Source organism: Protopterus annectens, chromosome 10.part0 (genome assembly GCF_019279795.1).
Source record: "Protopterus annectens isolate FY-2018-M chromosome 10.part0, PAN1.0, whole genome shotgun sequence".
Lineage (NCBI taxonomy): Eukaryota > Metazoa > Chordata > Ceratodontiformes > Protopteridae > Protopterus > Protopterus annectens.
In genome coordinates this window covers 415,344,453-415,369,310 of record NC_056744.1, presented here as the reverse complement: position 1 = coordinate 415,369,310, position 24,858 = coordinate 415,344,453, and the positions used below count along the sequence as shown (strand labels likewise).

The following is a 24,858-nucleotide window of genomic DNA, read 5'->3' as shown; positions in this document are numbered from 1 at the left end:
AAGAAGAAATTTGATGGTTTCATAACAAGAATAACTGAAATCAAAGAAAATTTATAAAGCCTAGTCCATAAATAATTTGTTTTTATTTGATTTATCCTTTTCCTGACTGGATTAGTCAAACTAGGCTAATAGCCCCTTTACAGAGGAGACCCTTTGATGGTATTTCTACTACTAGGGAAAAATTGGCTAGAGCATCAGGGGAACATCCCCAATTCTTTTTGAAAGGTGTTGTGAGATATATTACATCGATGTGAGCTACTACCAACTCAAAAATATGAGACCTCAGTTTAATGTTTCATCCAAGAATGACACAGTCAGGAGTGCAGCAGTTTCCCCCAATGCTGCACTGCAATGGCAGCAATCCAGTGTCCTGGAATGAGAATAGAACCCTCAGCCTACTAGTCTTGTACCATCAAAGATGAGTGTACTATCTTTTGCACTACAGACAAGAGAGATGGTGGGTTTGGGGCTGAAGAAAACAAAACTGAGGAAAATGTATCAACTTTTAGTAGTTATTCCACCATAAATGGAACATATTAAGAGTTAGACTTGTACTCTGGTCTGTAGTATGTAAACCTATATAGTTAGGAGTTCTATCCTCACTGCAGTTAATTTGGTGTATGTGTGTATCTCCGTAAAGAATGGTGTAATTGTGTATCCCACACTAACTTTTTAAACAGTATGGTTTTCCTTCAGAACACAGTTTGAATTTGGCTAGGTTTGTAAGGGCCCTGTAGCCATTAACCTAGTAACCTCCTATGATCCAATGTTAGCATTAGCTATCTGTTTTACATCATAAAACTCAACAAACCTTAGAAATGGAATTAGCATTATGGGAAGCACAAATGGATATCCACTTTCTAAAATCTAATAAAGCAGTGAATCCTAATGATACATTCCACATGGGATGGTGACATTCTAGCAACGATCATCTTAGAAAGTAGTATGACCCCCTCGTTTAATTTCTGCAGGTGTTTTGCATTTCTAATACCATGATGGTAATGGACTCCCATTTACAAGTCTGGGTACAATTAGAGTTCATGAAATGAGCATTGTTTCAGTCTTTGACGTTAGCCAAGACTGATGATCTCAGTACCTACAATATGCTCTGAATTGCCTCCTTCTGTATTTCTCAACCTCTCAGTTCAAGACCTCTGGACAAAGCCAAAAATAATGGGGAGACAAAGACCAAAAATAGGTACAGGTTTTAAATATTGCTCCTATAAATTTAGAAAGTTGATAGAATAACAGGTTTTGTATTAATATGCATTTTCTGAAGGATATGAAGTCTGATACTCAAATGTTTGTCATTATTTAGTGACTTCAGTCTCCAATGATTTTTTTAAAAAATCACAGATTTTATGCAGAATAAACCAAAAGTATGAAGTAAAGCTCTGGACAATCTGTGGAAATCTGGACAGCTCAAAAGCATGCCTCCTTTTGTAATTCATATGTGGTTACATGTATTGGCAGCATGTTTAAGTACAACTGCACATTTTTCTATTAAACCTGTTGCTTTTACTACTATTGGAACTGTTGGAGAAGCTTTCTTCCACACTGATCTCATTTCTGCCCACAAATCATGGTATTTTATGACTTTATACCTGAGAAGCTTTCTTTAAAGTTGATGTTATTTCTGCCAGCAAATTTCATGACTGTGTCCATCTGTAAGAAATATACTGTCACTGGGTGGAGTAATTTCAATGAGCAAAGCTACTTTTATCTTCCTTTCTTTCCTTGTAGCATCATAGTAACCATGAGGTTGTTCCAGATCGCTGTACTAATCATTATATATATATATATATATATATATATATATATATATATATATATATATATATCTCCACAAACACACACCTATATATATATATATATATATATATATATATATATATATATATATATATATAGATATATATATATATATATATATATATATATATATATATATTTGTGTCTTTCGGTTTTTCCCGGTTAGAGGTCGCCACAGCGGAACTCCGGTCCGCTAATGATTGGTAGTGGATTTTTACGTACCGGGTTACCAGCCCTGATGCACAACCTTCAATGAAGGCACACCCCATTCACATATGCCTCCACACAGAAGACGCTCTAGCTGAGAATCGAATGGGACAACGTCTTGCTATGAGGCGACAATGCTACCGCAGCACCACCACCGCAGTATATATATATATATATATATATATATATATATATATATATATATATATATAATATATGGGTCTACTTTGTAAATTCGAAATACTGAAATCTCAAATTTCAGTATTTCGAACTTACAAAGCCGCATACTCACATTTCTGAAACTGGCAGAAGTGCGAAATTCAAAATACCGAAGCATGGATATTTTGAATTTCTGCTTCCGGTGGTACAGTACGTGGATGTTTGGGTTTAATATTGGTGAGTTTGTGTGTGTAAGTATGTTGGTTAGGGGTTTAGTGTGTTTAAATGTGTGTTTTGACTGTTATATGTTGTTTGAGGAACTGTAAGATGTGTGTGTGTGAATTTCGTTTGTGTGATCTCAGAGTTATAATATAGAAGTAGGGGTGTGGGGGGTGCAGGTAGGCTTGCCCCCCTGCTTATATGTAGTTTAGATCAATTTGTTTTATTGTGGGGGGGGGTCTGTGTGTGTACTGTATGTATAACGTAATTATGGGATTTTGAATTTCACGGTTGTTTGTTTTCGATTTTGTGAGTTGTGGTTGGGTTTTCAGCTTTGTGATTTCGAAATACTAAAATTTGAGATTTCAGTATTTCGAAATTATAAAGTGGATCCATATATATATATATATATATATATATATATATATATATATATATATATATGGATCTAGGACTTTTGATTGAAAGATCAATAGTCTGAATCCAAAATTGCTGAACACACTTTAACGAAAGCGCTTTACCCGAAAAAGTGCTTTCGTTAAATTATGTTTTAAAAAAAAAACATTAAACCTACTCACCCCATACTTTTTCACTCCGAGGCTGCACTACAGTGGGGAAAAGGGAATTTTCCTTTAGCTGCACCGTAGTACGACCGGCACAACAAGCATACTTATCTGAAAGTGCTGCTTCGGTGAACAGCACTTTCAGTTAAGTATGCTCGGTGATTTATGTTTCGGTGGATAGTGCAGTCGGGGATCTGTATGGATCCCATACATATATATATATATATATATATATATATATATATATATATATATATGGGGGTTCACTTTATAATTTCGAAATACTGAAATACCGAATTTCAGTATTTCAAAATCATAAAGTCGAAAACTGAAAATCGCGAAAGTGCATAATCGTGAATTCGAATATCTCAAATTCGCGGTTATGGCTTATGGTATGTGATGTGCGGTGTTGGTATTGTATTGTGTATGGATGTAGGTGCAACTGAAGGCAAATGAGTGTTTTGTAAGGGTTATGTGTGGGAGTTTGAGTGTGTCTGAATGTGTGGATGTATGTATATGTGTGATGTTTGCGTATGTGCGAGGGACTGTGAAATGTGTTGGTGTGTCTTTCCTTTTTCTGTCTGTGCAATCTTGGAGTTAGGATATATAAGTAGGGAGGTGCAGCCCCCCTGCTTACATGTAGTGTAGGTTTGTTGTAGTGTGGGTTGGACGATGTATCTGTTTTGTGGTGTATGGTTTGTATGTGTTCGTGATTGTGTGCTTCGCGATTGTGTGCTGTCGGGATTATGGGTGTTCAACTTTATGATTTCAAAATACTGAAATTTGGTATTTCAGTATTTTGAAATTATAAAGTGAATCCATATATATATATATATATATATATATATATATATATATATATATATATATATATATATATATATATATATCCTTTTCTTTATAGTCTTTGTTTTGCCTTTTTGGCACATAAAGTTACTGTCTGATTTTTTTATCTACTTCTGGTTTGATTTCCATTCCCACTTGACATTGAAATGCTACTTTTCAGCTGAGTAAATACATCATTTTGACCTCTTCTCCTCATGTTTTAAACGTTCATTATGTTTGGATCCGATGAGATCAATATATAAATATATGCAGTCCCATGATTGGAGAGCTATACAGTTAATAAGTTTTGAGGTGGTCCATACCTCTTTCAGAGGGAGGAATGTAAAATCTTGGTGTACACTAATTTTTATATATCACTTGATAGGTGTGAATAATTTTTCTTATTTTCATGTCCAAATGGTTGAATACTTTTTGGGACCAGTCAATCAGTACAAAACTATAAGGCAGAACTGTATTTATAGCCTGGACTTTATTCTTAGATGTCAGGGCAGTTTTCAATATTAGTTTTGCTCTTCTGAAGTATTCCTGAGCTTAATCATAGGTTCAAGGGTTCATAGGCAAGTACTAGGCTAGCTCCCTTTGTGGACCATTTCAAGCCTGACCAATTCCCTTTCATCTATTCATGTATTATTGTTGATCCTTCATCTTTTCCTAAATATTTGTACACTCCCCTCCAGTTCAAGTTCCTTTATATCACATTCCTGCCCCAGACTGATATCTTCATGGTGTTACAGCTTTATTTTTGAAATGTTGCTTTTCCACATTTATCAACATGAAATGTCATTCTTATATCTTCTGAGAAAGTGTTAACCATTTGTATTTGTGCTTTCAACTTCTCATCTGATGAGCTATACACTTTAAATTCATTCACAAAAACACAGATGAGACATCCTTAAACAAGTAGTCAAATTGTAGCCATAGCCCAATCTGTTAAGTAAAGAGCTTAATGGGTTAAGGGCAAGATAAAACAGCAGCTGTGTCAAAAAAATCACACTAGAATATACCCTTAAAATGTTATCCCCTGTGATAATAATTTGCCTTTATTCATGGCTCATCTGAAAAGTGTGTCTCACTGTTTCATGGTCACTCTAATGTACTTCATTGGTGTAGGGTGTATCTTACACATCTGTAAACACTCCTTTATCAATAAATGTGGGATACTATCAAATATTTTTTTTTGTAATTTAGCCATGCCATATTTGGATTCTTCCCTTTTAAACTCTCTATTATGGCTTTTTTTAGCAACAAATGATCCTTTGCTCATATGACCTTCTTTTGTTATCATTTTGTTCTATCACCATAATTGATTTTGTTTTCTAAATAACTATAAACTCTGTCTATCAATTCCAGTATATATAGTTTGTATATTTTCGGAAGGCAGGTTAACAGCTTACAGGTTTTAGGACAGTTTGCAGGCTCATTCTTAAGAAGAAGTATAATTTTTCCTGTTGTTAACCAGGTTAGTGTCTGCTTGGGATATGCATTTTAGTAATTCTTACTCAGGGCTAAATGTTTATGTAAAGATGAAAATAAAATGACCAGCAGTCACTGAACCTCAAACAGGATAAAAATAACAAAAGACAAATACCGAAACCGGTGAAGTAAACTGTTTATTGCTGATCGAACAACTAAGCGCTTTTGCCAATAAATCCAAAGGCTTCTTCAGAGTTGTTCAAAAATTCTACCCATACTGCTTTTATACTGCAAATACAATTAAAATTCAAAACACCTACCCACCATACAAAGCTTAAACATTTTCTTAGAAAGACAGTACTGTATCAAATTACTCAGAATCATAAAAAATACATTGATGTATATGATATATAAACATAAATCAAATTATTAAACTTTATAATGCATTAAAATGCTGTTTTAATATATATATTTTTTATATTATATTCAAGCAATTTGATTATGCCTAATTTTTAAAAATGGCTTGATGGAAATAAAATCATTCAGACCACGGTCCATAGATGCATTTAACCTCAATTGCCAGAGGGATTCCTTACATTCCAACATCAAATTCATATCACCCCCTCGTTCATTAATGGAAACCCTGTCTATAACAAAAACACAAACTTTTTGAAATTAATACATTTCTCTGAAAGCCAAATGTGCCCCCATTTTTGCTAACCTTGTGTTATTAGACTGGGAAAATGAGTTTATTTTAAAAACACATTATAATGAAAGAATTTTGTCCTACAGTAGATTCCTGGATGACATCCTCATTTTGTGGAAGGGGGATGAGCAGGAAGCTGGTCAATTTGTTGAGTATCTTAATGGGACCACTGATTTTTTTTAAATTCACCAGCACTTGGGACAAAAATCGCATAAATTATTTAGATATTAGTTTATCAAATAAAGTTGAGAGCCTACAGAGTACTATTTATAGGAAGGCTTCCTATTCAAGCACTCTGCTGCATTTCACCAGTAACCATCCACATTTTCAAAAACAAAGTGTTGTCAAAGGACAGATGGTACGGGTGTCAAGACTCGTCAGCAATGACGAAGTTTTCCATACAGAAATTTACAATCTTATAGGAATGTTCCTGGAAAGGGGTTACCCCCTAAAATTATTAATAAATATTAAAAAAAAAGTTATTAAGAAAAGGGAATCAACCTTCGTACCTTTTTTACTGTCCGATTGGCAGCCTAAAAACAAAGGTTTGACCCACGACAATAGCAAGACCAATGCTATGGTTTTGGAATACAATGATAGTAGTCCAATGGTAGTTGACATTGTTAATCAATGTTGGGACCTGTGTTTCCAACAGGAGATGTTAGCCATTCTGGGAATAAAACCTCAGCTAGTTTTTAATAGGGGGAGGAATGTCACAAACATCTTGGAAACAAAAAGAAACAATTTAATGTATAAATCTTGCATGTCCAAATGTGGAAATTGTAATTTCTGCAGGTATATAAATGATGGACCTTATGTTTACATTCAAGGGTGTGATATTTCCATTCAATGCCTGGGTAGATGCAATTGCAATACTACATATGTGGTGTATGTGGCTACTTGTTTATCCTGTCCCGGCTTCTATGTGGGTAAAGCCATCCGGAGGTAAAGAGACAGGATAAGTGAACATGCCAGGGCTATTAAGAATAAGGACATCCATAATGCTCTTTATATACACTCAGAGAAATGTATTAATTTCAAAAAGTTTGTGTTTTTTTTATAGACAGGTTTCCATTAATGAACGAGGGGGTGATATGAATTTGATGTTGGAATGTAAGGAATCCCTCTGGCAATTGAGGTTAAATGCATCTATGGACCCTGGTCTGAATGATTTTATTTCCATCAAGCCATTTTTAAAAATTAGGCATAATCAAATTGCTAAAATATAATATAAAAAAATATTAAAACAGCATTTTAATGCATTATAAAGTTTAATAATTTGATTTATGTTTAAATATCATATAAATCAATGTATTTTTATGATTCTGAGTAATTTGATACAGTACTGTCTTTATAAGAAACTGTTTAAGCTTTGTATGGTGGGTAGTTGTTTTGAATTTTAATTGTATTTGCAGTATAAAAGCAGTATGGGTAGAATTTTTGAACAACTCTGAAGAAGCCTTTGGATTTATTGGCAAAAGCACTTAGTTCGATCAGCAATAAACATTTTACTTCACCGGTTTCGGTATTTGTCTTTTGTTATGTTTATGTAAAGATGTTAAGACTTTTTTGCCATAGATTAAGTACTGCTTCTGAGCATGTTTTTTTTTTTTTTTTCATTTAGGAGCTTTGGTGCAGCGGTAGCATTGTTGCCTCACAGCAAGAGGTTCTCTGATTCGATTCATGGTTGGAGTGCCTTCTGTGTGGACTCTACATGTCCTTCCTGCATTCATGTGGGTTTCCTTGAGGTGCTAGTTTCCTCCCACATTCAAAGACATACGTCTGGAGCATTTCTTCCCATGCCTCCACTGAAAATTGGCTTTGTTCCAAGTTGGACTTTCCAGGTTAACAAATGTTAAATAAATAAATAAAAATACATAAATGAATTAATTTTGTCTCCATTTCTCTAGCCATTACTTCATCCCATTTCAGATCCTTACCATTAGAGCTCCTTACGGTTTCTTTTAATTTTTCTATCTATTCAGCGTATTTGTTATGCTCAACAGGGTCTTCATATATACTTCTCCAATATGTGTCTATTTCTTTCTTTCTTTCTTCTTTCCCATGTGGTGTTTCTACTGCTTTTTCTTTGTTGCTCAACTATCTATAAAACCTTTATGGATCATCAATGAATTACTTACTTACTTTGTACTTTTCCTTTATAGTTACCTACATGCCTTCCATGTTTTTCTGTCTGGGCTTATATTTTTACTTTATTACTTGTTTTACTGTATGATAAATCCTGGTATGTTGGATACTGTGTGTTTGATTTTGCCACCTGCAGATGGCGCATTGGTGCAGCACTAGCATTATTGCCTCACAGCAAGAGGTTCTCTGGTTCGATTCTCGGCTGGGGTGGCTTCTGTATGGAGTCTGCATGTCCTCCCTGTGTTCGTGTGGGTTTCCACCGAGTGTTCCTGTTTCCCCCCATATTAAGACATGCATCTGGAGGGTTTCTCCCCAGCCATCTGCTAAAAATTGGCTTTGTTCCAAGTTGGGCTTTCCTGGTTAATATATGTTAAATAAAAATAAATAAATAAATAAACCTCCTCTTTTAAACCCTCCTCTATGGCTACGGCATTAGTAACTGTGTTTCTACATGGTAAAGGAGACCTGTCCCATAGGATATGGAGAATTTTACTCATTTCTTTTATCAAACTGGATGATGAAATTCTAGTCAAAATTATTGCTGAGAAAACTGGATAAAGTGTTTCTGCATTTAATTAAATTTGGATAAAATGGCTTTGCAAGAAGAGATGAAAATAAAAAGTGGTGGACTGCCTCCTTTGCGTAACATAAGAAGCTAGAATTTTTCTTTTTGATATTACAAATATGATCCTTTCAATGGAAGTATAGATTTAAAGTACTAGTAAACAGGGCCTTTGGATAATTGTTTAAGTTGTTGAAAGCTGTTTACCACAAGCCATTGTTTCAGGCTACTGTTAATGAGTGACTGAGGGAAGGAGTGAATGTAAGGGCAACATTCAGGGTTGTCAACTATTTCCTGGACTGTTTAGACTGGTGATGGAAGAACTAACTACAAGGGTTTGAAATACTTAAAAAGATTAAAGAAGGAAGGAAAAGGCAGAGGAATATGTTTGCAGATGACTACATTTTGAAGAATGAAATAAATTATGTCCTTGTTGAAACAGTATTAGACAAATGTAAACAATCTGAGGACATTTCTGGGTTGCAGTGCAATCAGTTAAAAACTACTGCTGTAAGGACAGGCAACAGAACTGCATGTGGTGCTTACAATTCCTTAAAAGGAGAAGAAGAATGCCTTCTAAAGTAGTTAAGATCACATGCAGGGCACGCAACTGAATGTCCAGTAAGTGGTAATCTTTAAGGTTTAAAGGGTCAGCAATGGTGGCAGCAAGGGATAGAGAACTGCTGACAGGACAGTTAAACTAGCCACTTGGGACATTCAGCAGGGAGGATGGCTGTACCCATTGCGGGGCTGCTAGGGGTGAAGCCAGCCACACATGTGCCCACATTGCCACTGTACCTGATTAACAGTTAGTTGCAGCCCTGAGACAGTCATTAGGGTCCTCAAGCCATTGATGGGTGGTATCCTTCACAGGAAGTAACAAGAGGAGCATATTCACCAAAAGGAGGGTACTGAGGGCTACTGCAGTGACATGGTTCCTTCATACTCCAAACCAAGAATTGGAATTAGGCCATCCAAAAATGTTCTCATTGCTAGGATGCCACCCAGAGCACAATACATTTTTATGGCTGAAGAATGGCAGCCCTCCCATGAACAGTTCACACACTGAGTCTGCATGGAATCCCCAGGAGGAAAAATTATACCCATTGCATTTTAGAGACAATATTGAGGTCATAAGAATACAAAAATGAAACCCTGTACTGAAAATAAGAATTCTCCAACAGTGCCAAGAAACCTTCTATATCACTGCCAACCACAAACATGGCAGTAAATATTCCATTACATCCAAAAACAATATCCCAATATCCTGAGGCAGTAAAGACATCAGAGAATAGGATATGATTACATGCTGAAGCCACTAAAGTGCAGAGTGGTCAAAGCAACTACCCACCCTCAATCTTGTTCAAAACTAAAAGTGAAGCCATAATCCCCACTATGAAAAGGGCAGAACTGCTAGGCCTCCCAGAGAAAATGAGACTGTAAATGAGCCAGAAAGTCTTTAAAATATGGCTGGTCTGTGAAAATAAGCATTGATCTGGTGCACTGAAAGTTTTAGGGACAAGGCCATTCTTTTGTTTTTTAATATAAAATCCAGGAGCCATCTGTCCTGTGTGATGGCTTTCCAAATGCAGGGTAATCCAGTGAAATTAGACCTCAGAGAGAGTCCAGTCAGTAGCAGGGTCTGTTGTGCAACCATCCTCTGAGGTACTGTCTCAGGGGATCCCAGGGATGCAGCACTGCCTGTAATGCTTCTCTGCATGCTCTGCTTAATCCAGAGTACTTGTCTTCCTGGGCATAGGAATATTTACATGGGGAAGTAAGGGGCAGAGGAAGGTTATATCTTCACTCATGGGTTGTAAATATTGTAACTCATCTGTACAGGTCCTCAATATTTTGAAAACACTTCTTTAGGGAATCTGACTTTAAGGGTGAATCCAAATAAGGATGTAAAAGTCCCTCTAGGAAGTAGAAGTGTCTTAATAAAATTATCCTAAGTATGCAGGAACTTGTAGGAATGGCCCTAGCAACAGCATCAGTGGAATTAAAAAGTATACCCAGGAACCTGTAGCAATGACCCTAGTTACAGCATCTATAAAATCAAAAGGTATGTGCAGGAACCTGTAGCAACAGCCCTGATGGATCATATTTTACAAGAATTTCTAGAAATTAAATTATATGGTTTACAGGAAAATAGATTTGTGGTTATCAGATGTATTAACAGATGATAAAATAAACCTAAGTATTAGATATATGACTGTCAAACATCCTATTATTCCAAACATTTTTGGTTCCCCAAGTTAGACAAGAACTGATTAAATCCACCTTTTTAGCCCATTGTAGTCTCTTCAGGTTCTAAGATTAAACTCAGTAAAAATGGTAGATTATAGATTAAATGATTTTATTATGACTCAGTCTCACATTATGGAGGATTCATGGGACTTTTTATCCCAAATAAGTTAGATTAATTTTGATGCAGAAATGATGTTTGTTTTCATGATTTGAAAAATCTTATTAATGATCTCACACAACACAGGTATGGACTCATTTCACAGTGTTGTCACTGCTAAATATTTATTCACCCACAAGTACGTTGTTATGTTGGAACAATGGATGGCAATGCCTTTAAAACATACTGTAATTTTGTATTTTTTGAAAGCAGATTTCGTTTCAGCAGACCATAAGAGTAGCAAAGGGAGTTTCTGTAGCTCCAGTGCTTGTCAAAATCATCGTGTGGATGTGGGAGAATTTTTTTTCATCCAGTATTGTTTTATATCTGCAATTGCTGAATGACATTTTTTATTTTATGATCGGGGACATAAAATACATTTTCTTTGAGTACATCAACAAACAATAGTTTGTTTTTTTTTTGGGGGGGGTTAATTATCTGGATGTGTACATTATAACAATTTAGATTTTAGGAAATTTGAGTCCTGCAATAGGACAAAAGAGGAATTTGGTTAACAGGCAGATAATCAGACTTTGCCCCCTGGTATCTGATGATGAAACATTTTTAAACAATTGCAAATGCTTAAAAGAGGACATCCCAACAGGATGTTGGACTAAACTGAGGAAGAAATAAAGGTCAAAAGACCCTTGATGTACAAACCAATTTTAAGAAATTTGGAAGCATGCCAAGTTAAGGCAAGATCAGATACAAAACAAGATCACAACAGAGATATGGTACTCTGATATAATTAACAAAAAACACACTGAATGCACTCAAATGATACCAATAACCATAAAATGTAGTGCAGTGGCCAAAGAGTTCCAAAAAATCCGTATATTCTTTTTAGAAAGGTTTAATAAATGTTCCAAACTCCACAGACTTTTACATAAACGCACTTCTAAACGCACTTCTAACAACACAGTTTCAAAGCGTTTTCATCCAAAACCAATTGGACTTCATCAGACTCTGATATAATGACTAGAGTAGGGAAGGAAAATTGGTCTTCAATATTGGGGGTGATGGGGCTTGTGGACAGGCTTGAATCAATACCCCGTTTTGTTTTTAAAAGAAGCCCCAATTTTAACATTGTACTGGAGAGGAGTTATAAAGAGACATTTAGTGCTCATAATAATAAATAGGGGCATGAAAGAATGTGGTTCCTTCTCTAAATGATGACTACTGGAAAGTAGTAATGTTGCAACAGAAAACTATGCAGTGGTTATTGGCTGCAAAGGTAGATGTGATCATGCTGTGAGTGGAGTGGTCTATTTGGTGCCTTGTACTGCATGTACTTCATTTTATATATGAAAAACAGACACACCCCGGTGAACTAGGATATATGAGCTTATTTAAACAGTCCTGCCTTTGTTTGTGATGAGCTGTGCAGTAGCTTGGTAAGGGAAGTTTATTTGAATTTATATTTTATTTTTTACACACTGTTTTTTACTGTTGGTAGGAAGGAATGACTAGCTTGTACACACGTAGATTTACTTTGATTTATATTTTATTTTACTCTTAATTTTCACTGTTAGTTTTTAGAAAGTGATAGGTTTTAAACATGCAGACATGCAAACAACAGTGATCCCAAGGAGCTTAGCCAGCTAAGACTACACAGATCTTATCTAATCAATCCTGTCATGGTTGCTGATTTATTGACCTTTACTGTTAAAAAGAGGTGCAACTGCAAGTGACAGTGGGCAGAAACTACTGTGCGATGTAAAGGAATTCCAGCTTTTGTTTGACTTTCACAACTTGTATGGTCAAGAACAGCAACTGTACTGGACTTAATTTAATATTTAGTTGTATATTGTTTGTGTGATTTTTTTCATAAAAGTTGATTTAAGTTCGCTTCTCTGTGGTAAATGATTTTGGTTATTCTTTTCTTTTAGAATGTTTTTATTCCTTTGCAGCTGAATATGGATTCCTTAAATGAGTATACAATTAATGATTTGCTAATGTACAAATATCTTGTACAGTGTAATAAATGCTATGCATATGTAAAGGGCACAGCTGATAACACTGCTGATCTGTGTTCCTCATGTCAAAAGTTGGATGATTTGCTTACCATTATTAGAAGTAAATCTAGACTTACTGATGGTGATTGCACTTGTGCAGTTGGTACGGATTGGAGAACTGCTGTTACATATACTAATGACTGGACTGCTGAGATAAATAATGGTAGGAAAAGAGCAAACAGAACACATTTTGGAAAGGATGCATCTATTGTCTATAAAGATGATACAAGACAATACCTCTGACAACTTTCGAATTCTGGATACATGTATTTGGCAGTCTGAGGATTTAGAGCATATAGAAGGAAATAAAAAAAAGAAAAAAGAAATTCATTTATATAACAAGGAAGAAAAAGGAACTGATAAATGTCTGTAAAGTAAAGAAAATACATTCTAAAAAGAACACTGTTTTATTATGTAACCCACAAATTGCTGGGAATAACATTTTTCTATCAAAAAAAACTTCAGTCTACAGAAAAAGGCATCATTTTTCCAGAAAAGAAAAGAGAAAAAAAGAGGCAAGGGGCAGGTGAAAAGGAAGAAATCAAAACTGAATGTGGAAGGAATGAAGAATATTACTATAAGAAAAAAGAGGGGAAAGAATTGCTGACTATACATGGCTGAAGCTGTGGATGTACAAAGCCAACTCCATGAGAAAGTACAGTTGTGTACACTTACCATAAATGTATGTGTTCAAGTGTATTCACTATTGCAATCATCACACTTGGGTTATCTGCCTGCAGGTAGCCCTCAGTCGGCCCGAATACCAGAGACTTCGTAGTTCTGTGTTGGTTGCTGTCGCTCCAGGACTGACGTCAGGTCGTCAGGGGTACAAAAACAGGTAGCTGACGCCATTATGTCAGTTTTTCTTGCCCCGAATGTCAGGAGCCCCACAAATAGGGAGCTAAGTTATGGTGGGAGAAACACCATGAGTAAAAAGTAAATACCAACAGCCCTGTAAGGGGTGGGTAATAGACATAAAGAGGAGAGAGCGAAAGAGACGGAGAGAGACAAAGGGGCTGGAGGGTGGGAAACCAGGACTGCAACAGTGAATACACTCAAACATCTACATTTATGGTAAGTGTACACAACTGTACTATGTTCTTTGTGTTTCACTGTCATAGTCATCACACTTGGGTTGATTCCCAAAGCTGAAGAAAGGGTGGACGCAGTCAAGAAGAGTTGGGGCTGACTAGTATGCCCTGTAGGACTGCTGTTGCAAAACCTGCCCTGGATTTGGAAAAGATAGGCAGGTGGTAATGCTTGGTGAAGGTGTGTACGGAACTCCAGGTAGCAGCTTCCAGAATGTCCCTGGTAGGGACTCCCCTTAGGAATGCTGTAGAGGTAGAGGTTTCCCTAGTGGAATGTGGTCTGATCCCTTGAGGGGCTGGTTTCCCATGGTGCTTGCAGCAGAAATGGATAAATTGTGCTATCCATTTGTAAATTATTTGTTTTGAAATGGTCTCGCCCTCTGCCCTGGTGCAAAGCTGACAAGTAAGTTGTCTAATTTCCTGAAGGGCTTAGTCCTATCAAAGTAGAATCTGAGCTATCTGTACACGTCCAAGGAGTGCAGGATCATTTCCCCTTTATTTTGTGGATTAGGGAAAAAGGTTGGCAAATGGATAGATTGGTTGAGAGCCAAACTGGACACCACTGTAGGCATAAAGGAAGGGTTAGTCCTGAGGAAGACCATGTCAGCATGAAAAATAATTAAGGGTTCCACAGCCATAAGTGCTTGTAGCTCAGATACTCTTCTAGCTGAAGTGATGGTTAGAAGCAAGGCTGTTTTCCAAGAAAGGAATTTTAACTCTGCTGACACTGCTGGCTCAAAGGGGAGGTAGCTTGAGCTTTTCCAGTTCAAAGTTAAGGTCCCAAGCAGGGGTGGGTGCTCTCCTTGGTGGCCTTAAGTTGTTTGCCCCTTCTCAGGAACTGTTTGATGAGAGGGTGAGAGAAGAGAGGTGGGTCAGTGCTGTAATGAGCCGAGATGGCAGAGGCATGGATCTTAATGGAGGAGAACGATAGGCCTCTGTGGAGTACATCTGCTAGGTAATCCAGGATAAGAGCTAAGGAGGGCAGTGCTGTATCCTCTCCTGTAGACTGAATCCAGGAACAATACCTTTTCCACTTATCAGCATAAGATTTCCTCGTACTGGGTCTCATGGGTTCAAGAATGACATCCAGCACCTGCTTGCTTAGGCTGGTTACTTTGGGAGAATTCAAGGAATAAGCCAGGCTGCAAGATTCAGAGTTTGCAGTTGCGGATGCAAGATCTGTCCCCCCTGCTGAGTGAGGAGGGTTAGGGTCTGGGGTAGATGCCAGGGTGGCACCTGTGACAGGTTGCGCAGTAGTGGGTACCAGTGCTGGTGTGGCCAGTCCAGGGCAATCAGGATTGCCCTTGGTCTGTCCTGTCATATCTTGAGTAATATTCTTGAGAGAAGAGGCAGAGAGGTAAATGCATAAATTGAGAGGTTTTCCACCTGGAAGGATAGGGCATCTACTTTCCAGGCCCTGCTGTGAGGTGTCCTGGTGCAGAATTTGCTGAGCTGGTGATTGCAGGGGGAGGCACAGAAGCCCACCTGTTGGGTCCCTCATTTCTGGATTAGAAGGCTGAAGGTGCTGGGTTCTTATTGCCACTTGTGTGGGTCTAGGAGATTTCTGCTTAAGTCGTCTGCCAGAGAGTTTTGTTTGCCTGGCAAGAATTGAGCTTGCAGATTAATTTGCATGTCCAAGGCCGTATTCCACAGGTAAGAGTGGGCTCCCCCTGCTTGTTGATGTACCACATAACTGTGGTGTTGTCTGTTTTTATTAGCAGGGGTCCTGGTAAGAGTAGGATCTGAAAGCTGTCAGAGTGTGCTGAACAGCTAGCATCTCTTTCTGATGTGCAGATGAATTTGACTTGGGCTCCAGTGACCCTGAATGCACTTGTCGTCCAGGTGTGCCCCCCAGGCATAGTCTGATGTGTCTGTGGTTAGGGTCTGGGCAGCGTGGGGTTGAGTAAAGGGAAGTCACTTGTTGTGGTTGCATGCTGCTGCCCACCAAAGAAACTCTGTCCTTAGACAAGGTATGATGGTTTCCAGGTCTTGAGAATGTTGGCACCAAAGTCTTTTTAAGTACCACTGAAGTTTCCTCATATGCAGTCTGGCATATGGAATTAGTAGAATGCAGGAGGCCATGAACCCTAGGGCCTGCATGATTTTCCGTGCACATAGCTGGGTTCTGTTGGCGATTTGAGAGAAGTAACCTGTCAGGTCGGCTTGTTTTTCTGGAGTAAGGAATGCCATCTGGGATGCTGTGTCCAAGCTTGCTCCCAGGAATAAAATCTTCTGACTGGGGACTAGTTTTGATTTCTTTACATTGATAGTGTACCCAAGGGAGGTTAGAAGGTTCTTTACCAATGTCAGGTGCTCCAACAGCTTTTCCTGACTGTCTGCCTGAGTCAGGCAATTGTCCAAGTACGGGTAATTTTGAATCTTTCTCTGTCTGCAATAGGTAAGGGATGAAGCCAGGCATTTTGTGAATACTCTGGGAGCAGTGGATAAGCCAAAGGGAAGTGCAGAGAACTGATAATGCATAGATCCTGCCCTGAAACATAGGTATTTCCTGCATGAGTCCCTGATAGGGATGTGCAGATAGGCTTCTTTTAGGTCTAGGGTACCTAACCAGGTCTCTTTGGACATCATAGGAAGAAGCTGCTGAAGGGTGAGCATTTTGAATTTTGGTACCACCAGGAAGGTGCTTAGAATGGAAATATCTAGGATTGGGCGCCAAATGCCCTCTTTTCTGGGTACCAGGAAAAGTCTGGAATAAAACCCTTGACCTACTTATTCTGCAGGAACAGGTTGAATTGCCCTTATGGAGAGTAGGGATTAAACTTGGTTTTGTGCCTCTGCCCACTGATTTGGAGGAATGTCTGGGAACCCTTCTGGGGTTGGCAATGAGTGGAAGTAAAATTTGTACCCCTGGGATACAGTGTTGAGGACCCATTGATCTTTGGTGATGGAGGTCCATTTTTTTGCATGATGGGCAAGTTTTCCTCCTTAGGGGCATGGACAGTTGGGCAGAGGTGAGGAGTGGAGTTGAGAAGTCACTGTGAATTATTTCTGTAACGGGGTGGCTTAGTACTCCCTGATTTAGAAGTAGAGGCACTCCATTGCTTAGATCTCTGCATACCCTGAGACTGTAATCTGGGGGGGTCTGTTTCCCCTGGGTCTAGTTTGAGATGGCCTTGAGGGAGCTGGAAAGGACCAATGTTTCAAGGGGAAATGCCTACTGAATCTAGGAGGCTGCACTTGCAATCTTTGACTGTCTGTATAGATTTAGCCTTTTCTTCCATCTTTTTTAGAACATCTTCTGCTTTGGTACCAAACAGACTATCCCTGTTCAAAGGGGTGTCTAGTAATTTTGATTTGACATGGTCTGGCAAGGTCTGCTCCTTAAGCCAAGCATGCCTTCTCAGTACAGAACCAGTGACTGCTGCCCTGCAAGATGCTTCTAGGGTGTCAAAGCCACATTGCAAAGTATGTTTGCTGACTTGGCTTGCAGGATGCATAAGCTCTTGTAATTCTTTATTTTCTGCACAGTCTATAAAGGTAGATAATTTTTGCTTAATAAGTTCCATAATATGTTGCTGGTATTTCAGCATGTGAAACTGGCAATTCAATGCCCTAATGGCGAGAGGTGCAGAGGTGTATACTTTTTTTACCCCATCTGTCTAAAGCTCAGGAATCCCTGTCCGAAGGGGTGGGATTCTTAGCTGTAGTTGCTTTTATACCTTTAGGCTCCTGGGAAATTACCTCTGGGTTAGCAGTAGGATTTTTGAAAATAAATTTGTGAGAGTCAGGGACTCTGTAGTACCTGTCTGGTTTCCTTGGAGCAGGGGGTAAAGTATAAGGAGTTAGACTGGATTCCATAAAACATCATCCACAACATCCAGAACTGGAGAGATTGCTAAAGGTCTATGTTGTGGCAAATCTAAAAATTCTCTGAGTCTCTTTTTGGACTGAGGATAGTCTTGGCATTCCCAGTGGAAATGCTCTCTTAAAGTATGTAGTGTTTCACCAAAAGAAAAATCCTCTGGAGGGGAAGCAGAGGGAATGGATTCCTCTGCATCTGAATCCTCATAAGCAGATAAAGGCATGTCTTCATATTCAGAAACCTCAGAGTCGTCAGACTCTTGTTCTGTTAAAGCTGCTGGGGACAGATCTCTTTTTCTCTTAGCAGGGGAAGTCTGGCTTCCCCTACTCAGCATAATCAGGTCTTCTGCCATTTTAAGCATTTGATGTTGCATCAAGGAAGCAGGTGCTTGGGTTTGGGTCATCGTTTTTTAGGCATAGCTCGTACTCTTGGCATTAAAAACTCAATAGTTTTAGACAGAACTGAAAACATGAAAGGTCATCGGTTTGTGTCGAATATCGGTAGTGCAAAGAACTTCCTCAGAAGTTGGTGCCTGCACAGCAGCTCTGGACCCATCCAAGGTAGAGATATCTGCAGATTCCATAGTCAAAGAAGAGTCTGAATTGGTCTCAGTAGCAGCCTGTGAATCCATTGAAGTGGGCATTAGAGGCTGCAAAAGCACCTCACTGAGTACCAGCGAACTGGCGACTAGCTTAATGAAAGCAACATCAGCAGTTTTGAACCTGTGCGGTCTGTCTCTATCTTTATCCTTAAGTTATTTCTGAAGATCGGTAGTCAGATACAGAGATCAAGAGTGAGTATTTAGTGACAATAAGGGCCCGACGACAAATAGTTCAGGTGTTGAACAAAGCACAAAACTGACAGCGAGGTACGTCATGTTCTGGGCCTAAACAGGTGACGCAGTAAGAATGGAAATCTCAGTGTGGTATTTGCTTTCCACAGGTGAGACAATTGTTAACTTTTTCTGACATCGGTTAGAGCAAGAAAAAAGGATCCTCAATGGGGTACTTAGCTTTAGAAGACTTCAGGATGATTCAATTCGGAAATGAAAACTCAGGTAGCAGCCGACTGGCACTCATGCGAACTGCTTCTGCTTCGGGCTCCTCGGCAAGAAAGACTGATGTAATGGTGTCGGCTGCCTGTTTTTATACCCCTGATGACCTGAAGTCAGTCCTGGAGTGACAGCAAATGACACAGAAATACTAAGTCTCTGGTATTCCGGATGAGTGAGGGCTACCTGCAAGCAGATAACCCTTGTGTGATGACTGCAACAGTGAAACACGAAGAACATCTGTATGCTTGTAAATTTAATATGCATTGAAAACAGTGGGGTTAATAAGACTAATGGTGATGAAGATCATTCCTTTCTAACAATTTGTAAAGCAGATATTATTGAATTAGAAGTTGAAGATTCTTCAGATCTGGTCAGAAAATATATTCTTATAATTGGAGATTCAATTACTAGAGGAACTGATACTTACATCTGCAGAAAAGATAATGAACACTGAATAGTGTTATGCTTGCCAGAAGGAAAAAACGGATGTGAGGCAGAGCTTAAAACCCCTTAATGTAAGAAAGCATGTATTTAATTTTGTTCATCTGGGTACACCCTATCACATCTGCAAAGACTCTCTGACTAAGTACGGAACTTACAGCCCTCTTCGATTCCATAACTTGTATGGGTGCTAAGATGTATTTGTCACAAATCACATATAAAAAAAGAGACTCATGTCACTATGAATAAAAATACTTTTTAGGCAAATTCCTACAAGACAAAATGTCCTGTTTTAAAAAAATGGAATTGTGTAGAGCTTCCGAGTCTAATTATGGGCACACATGAGTTCAAACAGGAAGGCATACACTTGTCAAGATTAGGGAAAACAAGTTTTGCAGCAGATATTTTGCAATATTTTGACAAACGCAACACAGGGTTTTTGCCAGGTCAAACATTTAACAGTTCACAGATAACATTTGATACATCACTGATGGTTGTTAATGCTAGGAGCATTAAAAAAATGTTTTTTTTTCTATTGGAAAATTTGCTAAGTTCCCGTTACTATTTGCATGCACATGATAATTTAATAAAGATGTTTATTGAAAAAAAACAAAGAACAGCGACTAGAAACCAATACTGTCAAGGTGTAAATGTTTTTACTGTAACAGACATTCTAACAAAAAATCAGGTGAAAGTGTTATGATAGGGATTAAAGATTGTTATCAGACCAGTGATTATTACATGTTCAGTGATAACAGCAATACTATAGATTGTGGAACTGTGACAATAAAGAAAAGCCAGGAACATATTACAACTGTTGGAGAAGATACACCACTGAAGTCAAGAGATAACCTAGAGGAATTCATACATTTCTTGCATAAAACACATGAGGGAAGAATAACAGTGGCTGGGGACTTACATTTCCAGAAATAGATTGGAATAATACTGATTCAGCAACTTTATTAAGGAAATTATTCACAACGTATGTTCAGGAACAACTGCTTCAAGTTGTAAAAAAACTACCAGTGGACAGAACATACTAGACATTGTTTGTGTTCCTAAGAAAATTACTGTTACTTCATATCAAAGTTTTACCTCCATCAATGTGCAGTATTTATGGGGTTATAAAGGTTAATTTGTTGCTAGATAATTCTGCCAAACTGAAATCTAAACCAATGCACAGAAGATTAATAACAGATTATATGGAAGCAAAACAGTCACTATGTAAAACTAACTGGAGTGATGCTTTCACTGGAAAAAAGGAATGTAGAAAGTTTGGAAAGAGAAAACGTATAACATCTGGATCTAGGCACACAATGCCTGGAGGATATATTTTTATAAGAACAAGATACTTGATTAAGGTGAGAGAAAAAATATGACAAGTGGAAAAGGGGTCAAGCTACAACTTTGAAAACTGAAATACACAAGCTGGACAAACAAATTAAGGACAGTATGAAGCAAGATCAAGAAAATTTTGAAGAAAATGTATATAAAGATACTGAACATAATAAGAAACCATTTTATAGATACATAAGATGTGGAAGCAGTAAAGACAACAGATTATAGATATATTTACAAAATCTTATTCAAATCAGTTTGGCTCCACAAAGGGAGTAATAAAGTGTCCTAGTAACATCCAGGTAACCACAGAAAATGGAATCAAATTAGATTATATTGAAAAAGAACTGCACAAACTGGATTCAAATGAAGCAGAGAGGAGACAGAATTACTAACAATGACTTGAGAACACTTCAGCAACAACGTACAGTACCATTACATGTATTATTTACTAAGTCACATAAATATGGGGAGATTCCTCAAGATTGGAGACATGCACTTATTATCCATCCATCCTCAACCCCTTTTCCCATTTTGCACATGGGGTTGGGGTATCACTTCAATAGTGACAATCATTTTGAGCCAAGGTTCACACCCCCAGGTGGCTAGCCCTGCCACAGTATTTCATCCTTACCACTAAATTGCACACACATTCACACCTACGGTCAATTTAGAATGGCCAATCTACCTACTGCATTTCTTTGGAATGTGAGAGGAAAGTGGAGCACCCAGAAAACACCCATGCAACCACAGGGAGGACATGCAGACTCAGCACAGAAGGCACCCAGGCTGAGAATTGAACCAGAGAACCTCTTGCTGTGAGGTGACAACACTAACCACTGCACTACTGCAGCCACTCAAACTATCTTTAAAGGAAAGGGTAGTAGGACAAAGACAGAATCATATAGACCCTTAAGTCTACTTTTACTTTGTGAAAAAATAAAGCAGAAGATAATTTTGGATAAGTTATTTAAATGGACAGGTTGGAACATGAAACCATACATCAGCATGCATATGTTGAAAGGAGATCTATTACCACCTGTAGCATGTTCTATAATGATATAATAACAGTTATAAATGAAAAATTGTGCTGTGTGTAACTTAGTTCTTCTAGAAAATTGGTTAACAAAAGGTACAGATATTTTCTTTCAAGTCAGAAACCCCCACATACCAACTGTTTTTTTTGGAATCCTGAAAGTGCATACAAATGTGGATGGCCCTCCATATAAACTCATAGTCTCTGCACAAGGGTCCAGAACTTACCTACTTGTGATATTCATGGAGCGGACTCATAAAAATATTTTAGATTCCACTCAACACATTTTAAAGGACTCTTGAGATTTTCTTAGTAAGCTAACTCATGACCTATATAATGACAACAAATCTTTTTAAAAATAGATGTGTAGATTTATTTACATCTATTCCACACAAGACGAGTTTAGATTTTTTTCATTCAGTACTACTTAAGCTCACACAACTAGACAAATTCTTAATTAGATTACTTATGGACCTTTTGGAACTGGTACTTGTAAAGAACTACATCTGTTTTGATGGAGAATACTTCTGGCAGACAGAGGGAGTGGCAGTGGGTGCAACTTGAACCCCAATTTTTTCCAATTTTGTAATGTTCATGTGGAAGTAAAGATACATTTGGACTCTACTTTTTTCATCTTGTTGGAAACAGTATTTTAGATACCTAGATGACTTATTTCTTCTCTGGGTGGGTGCAGAAGAAGACATTCCTAAATTTATGCAATCCATAAACACCACTACTAGGTTTTGAATTGCCCACCATTTTGACAAACATTTGGGACTACTTAAAAGTTACTATTTGAAAAAACCTGAATTTGAAAAAATCAAGTCCTCCGTTAATAGGAAAGTTTCCTTGTCTAACACCTATTTACATTTTAAAACCTGTCACCCATACAACTGCAAAAAGTGTCTCAAAGGGTAATTGATTAGGGCATTACAAAAGTATTCAACTTTTGACTTACTTTTGGCAGACTATAACAAGATTGCCAACATGTTCTTAGAAAAGGGGCATCCACACAATTTGCTCAACACTATTATGTTAGAAATTATTAAAGAGTGGGGGACTAAATATCACTCCTTTCTGGGAATAGATTACACTAGTAAACCCAGGACAGAGGCTGATGAAGATATGACTACATGTTTTACTAACTCTTTGGTTACTAAATTTAATGGGTCTGACCATGAGATAAAAAGTACAATACATAACTGGAATTTGTTCAAAATAGACCCTAATCTACACAGTCTTGTTGGTGACAAACCCTCTTTTTTTTCATAAAACAGCTAAAATTTTAAAATACCTGTTTGAGAAAGCACCAAGTGTACATACAAAAAGTTTCTCAACAGATACACAAATGTGGAGCTTGTAACCGATGTCCCTTTATTATAGAGGGAAACACCTGTTTGTGTAGGGAGCAGAGAGTGAAATTAGTAAAAGGTAATTGTTCCACAAAAGGAATAGTTTATTTTGCCATCTGTTCTGGTTGTAACACTTTTTATACTGGCAAAACAGAAAGATGATTTCGCAAAAGCTTCTATGAGCATTATTATGATATTTCTAAGAGAAACCATAATAGAGCTCTGTATAAGCACTCACTATCATGTATTAGTCAGAACAAATTCCTCTTTGGTATTCTTGAGGTCAGTCACAACGACAGGGGAGGTGACTGCAAACCTTTCTGGAGAATAGGGAACTAATTTGGCAATTAACGCTAAATGCTTCAAATCCCTGGTCTGAATAGCCACATTTCATTTGTACCTATTTTAAAGTTAAAAGCTAGGAAACTATAGTGATGTTATTTTCAGTGGATTTGTCTAGCATGTTTTTAACGAGTTTACTATTTTTTCATTACTTTATATGTAGTTTGTATGTATACTTTTTAGATGTACTTTCAGCAGCACTTATCAATTTGTATTTTAGAACTTGTTTCTGTTAAGAACTTCTCACCTAAGACTTGAATTATGTCACATGATTCTTTTACTATATAAGCTGGCTGACTAGTCATCTTGGTTCTGATGAAGTCACAGAAGATTGGAAGGGATGAAAGCTCTTAACCTTTTTATTAAAGTTTTTTTTTTGCTATATTTACATGGAGTGGACTGTGCTGTCTTACATGAGCATTGTCCTGGAGGGTTTTACACTACAGGAGTATTTAATACAGCACACATCGATTGAAATTGTAGATTCATTTACGGACATGGGTATATGGGTTGATCAGCTCTGAGTTTTTCTAATCATATCAACCAAATGCTTAATGACAGTTATAGAACTACAGGTTGTATAAAATGATTTATAACGTATAGAATATCAGAAATTATGAAGTAATTGTCTAATAGTTACATTAGACCCAAACTTGGGTACTGAATAACAATATGGAAACCTTATAAGAAAACAAGCATGAGTCATGTGGAAAGAGTTAAATGGAAATATACCAAGGACATCCATAAATGTGAAAATTTAAGTTATTATAAAAGATTAAAATATCTGAACTTATACAGTGTCTCATATAGATATTTAAGAGGAGACCATATTCAGATATGTAGGGCATTTAGAGAAAACTACCTCTGGGAATGTTTGGGCTTATCAAACAGTAATAGAGAATCACCAGACAACCTGTGTAGAAGATTCTCTAGGAATGAGAAGTGTACTAATTGGTTCGCTGAGACAGCAACTGATGCATGGACAGACTACCAAATTACACTAATGCAAGCACTAGTTCAGATATTTTTACGATCAGCCAGGATACTTATTATGGGAACAACTGTTTTGGTATACTGGCAGGCTAGAAGGGCATTAATGCCCATGCTTGAAATATTTGTATGTATGTGTATATGAGCATGTATATGTTATAAGAAAAGAGATTCAACTAATGAATTATGCAGACATTCTTTAACATGCTCTTAGTTTACAAAGTTTTTACTTTTCTTGTTGAGATGACTCCTAGATTTGAGTTGTTGGGAAGAGAGGTTAGAATCCATAGAACTGCACTGGCAGTTAAAGTTGAATGTGTCAAAACTACAGTGTCTG

At 37.5% G+C, this 24,858-nt stretch overlaps 1 protein-coding gene across 1 annotated transcript in view; it reads right to left on the bottom strand.

Annotated features, from left to right (window-relative positions):
* PLA2G4A (phospholipase A2 group IVA) overlaps positions 1-24,858 on the bottom strand; it is a 1,409,517-nt gene that overhangs the window by 9,388 nt on the left and 1,375,271 nt on the right. The gene's annotated exons all lie outside the window — the stretch shown is intronic.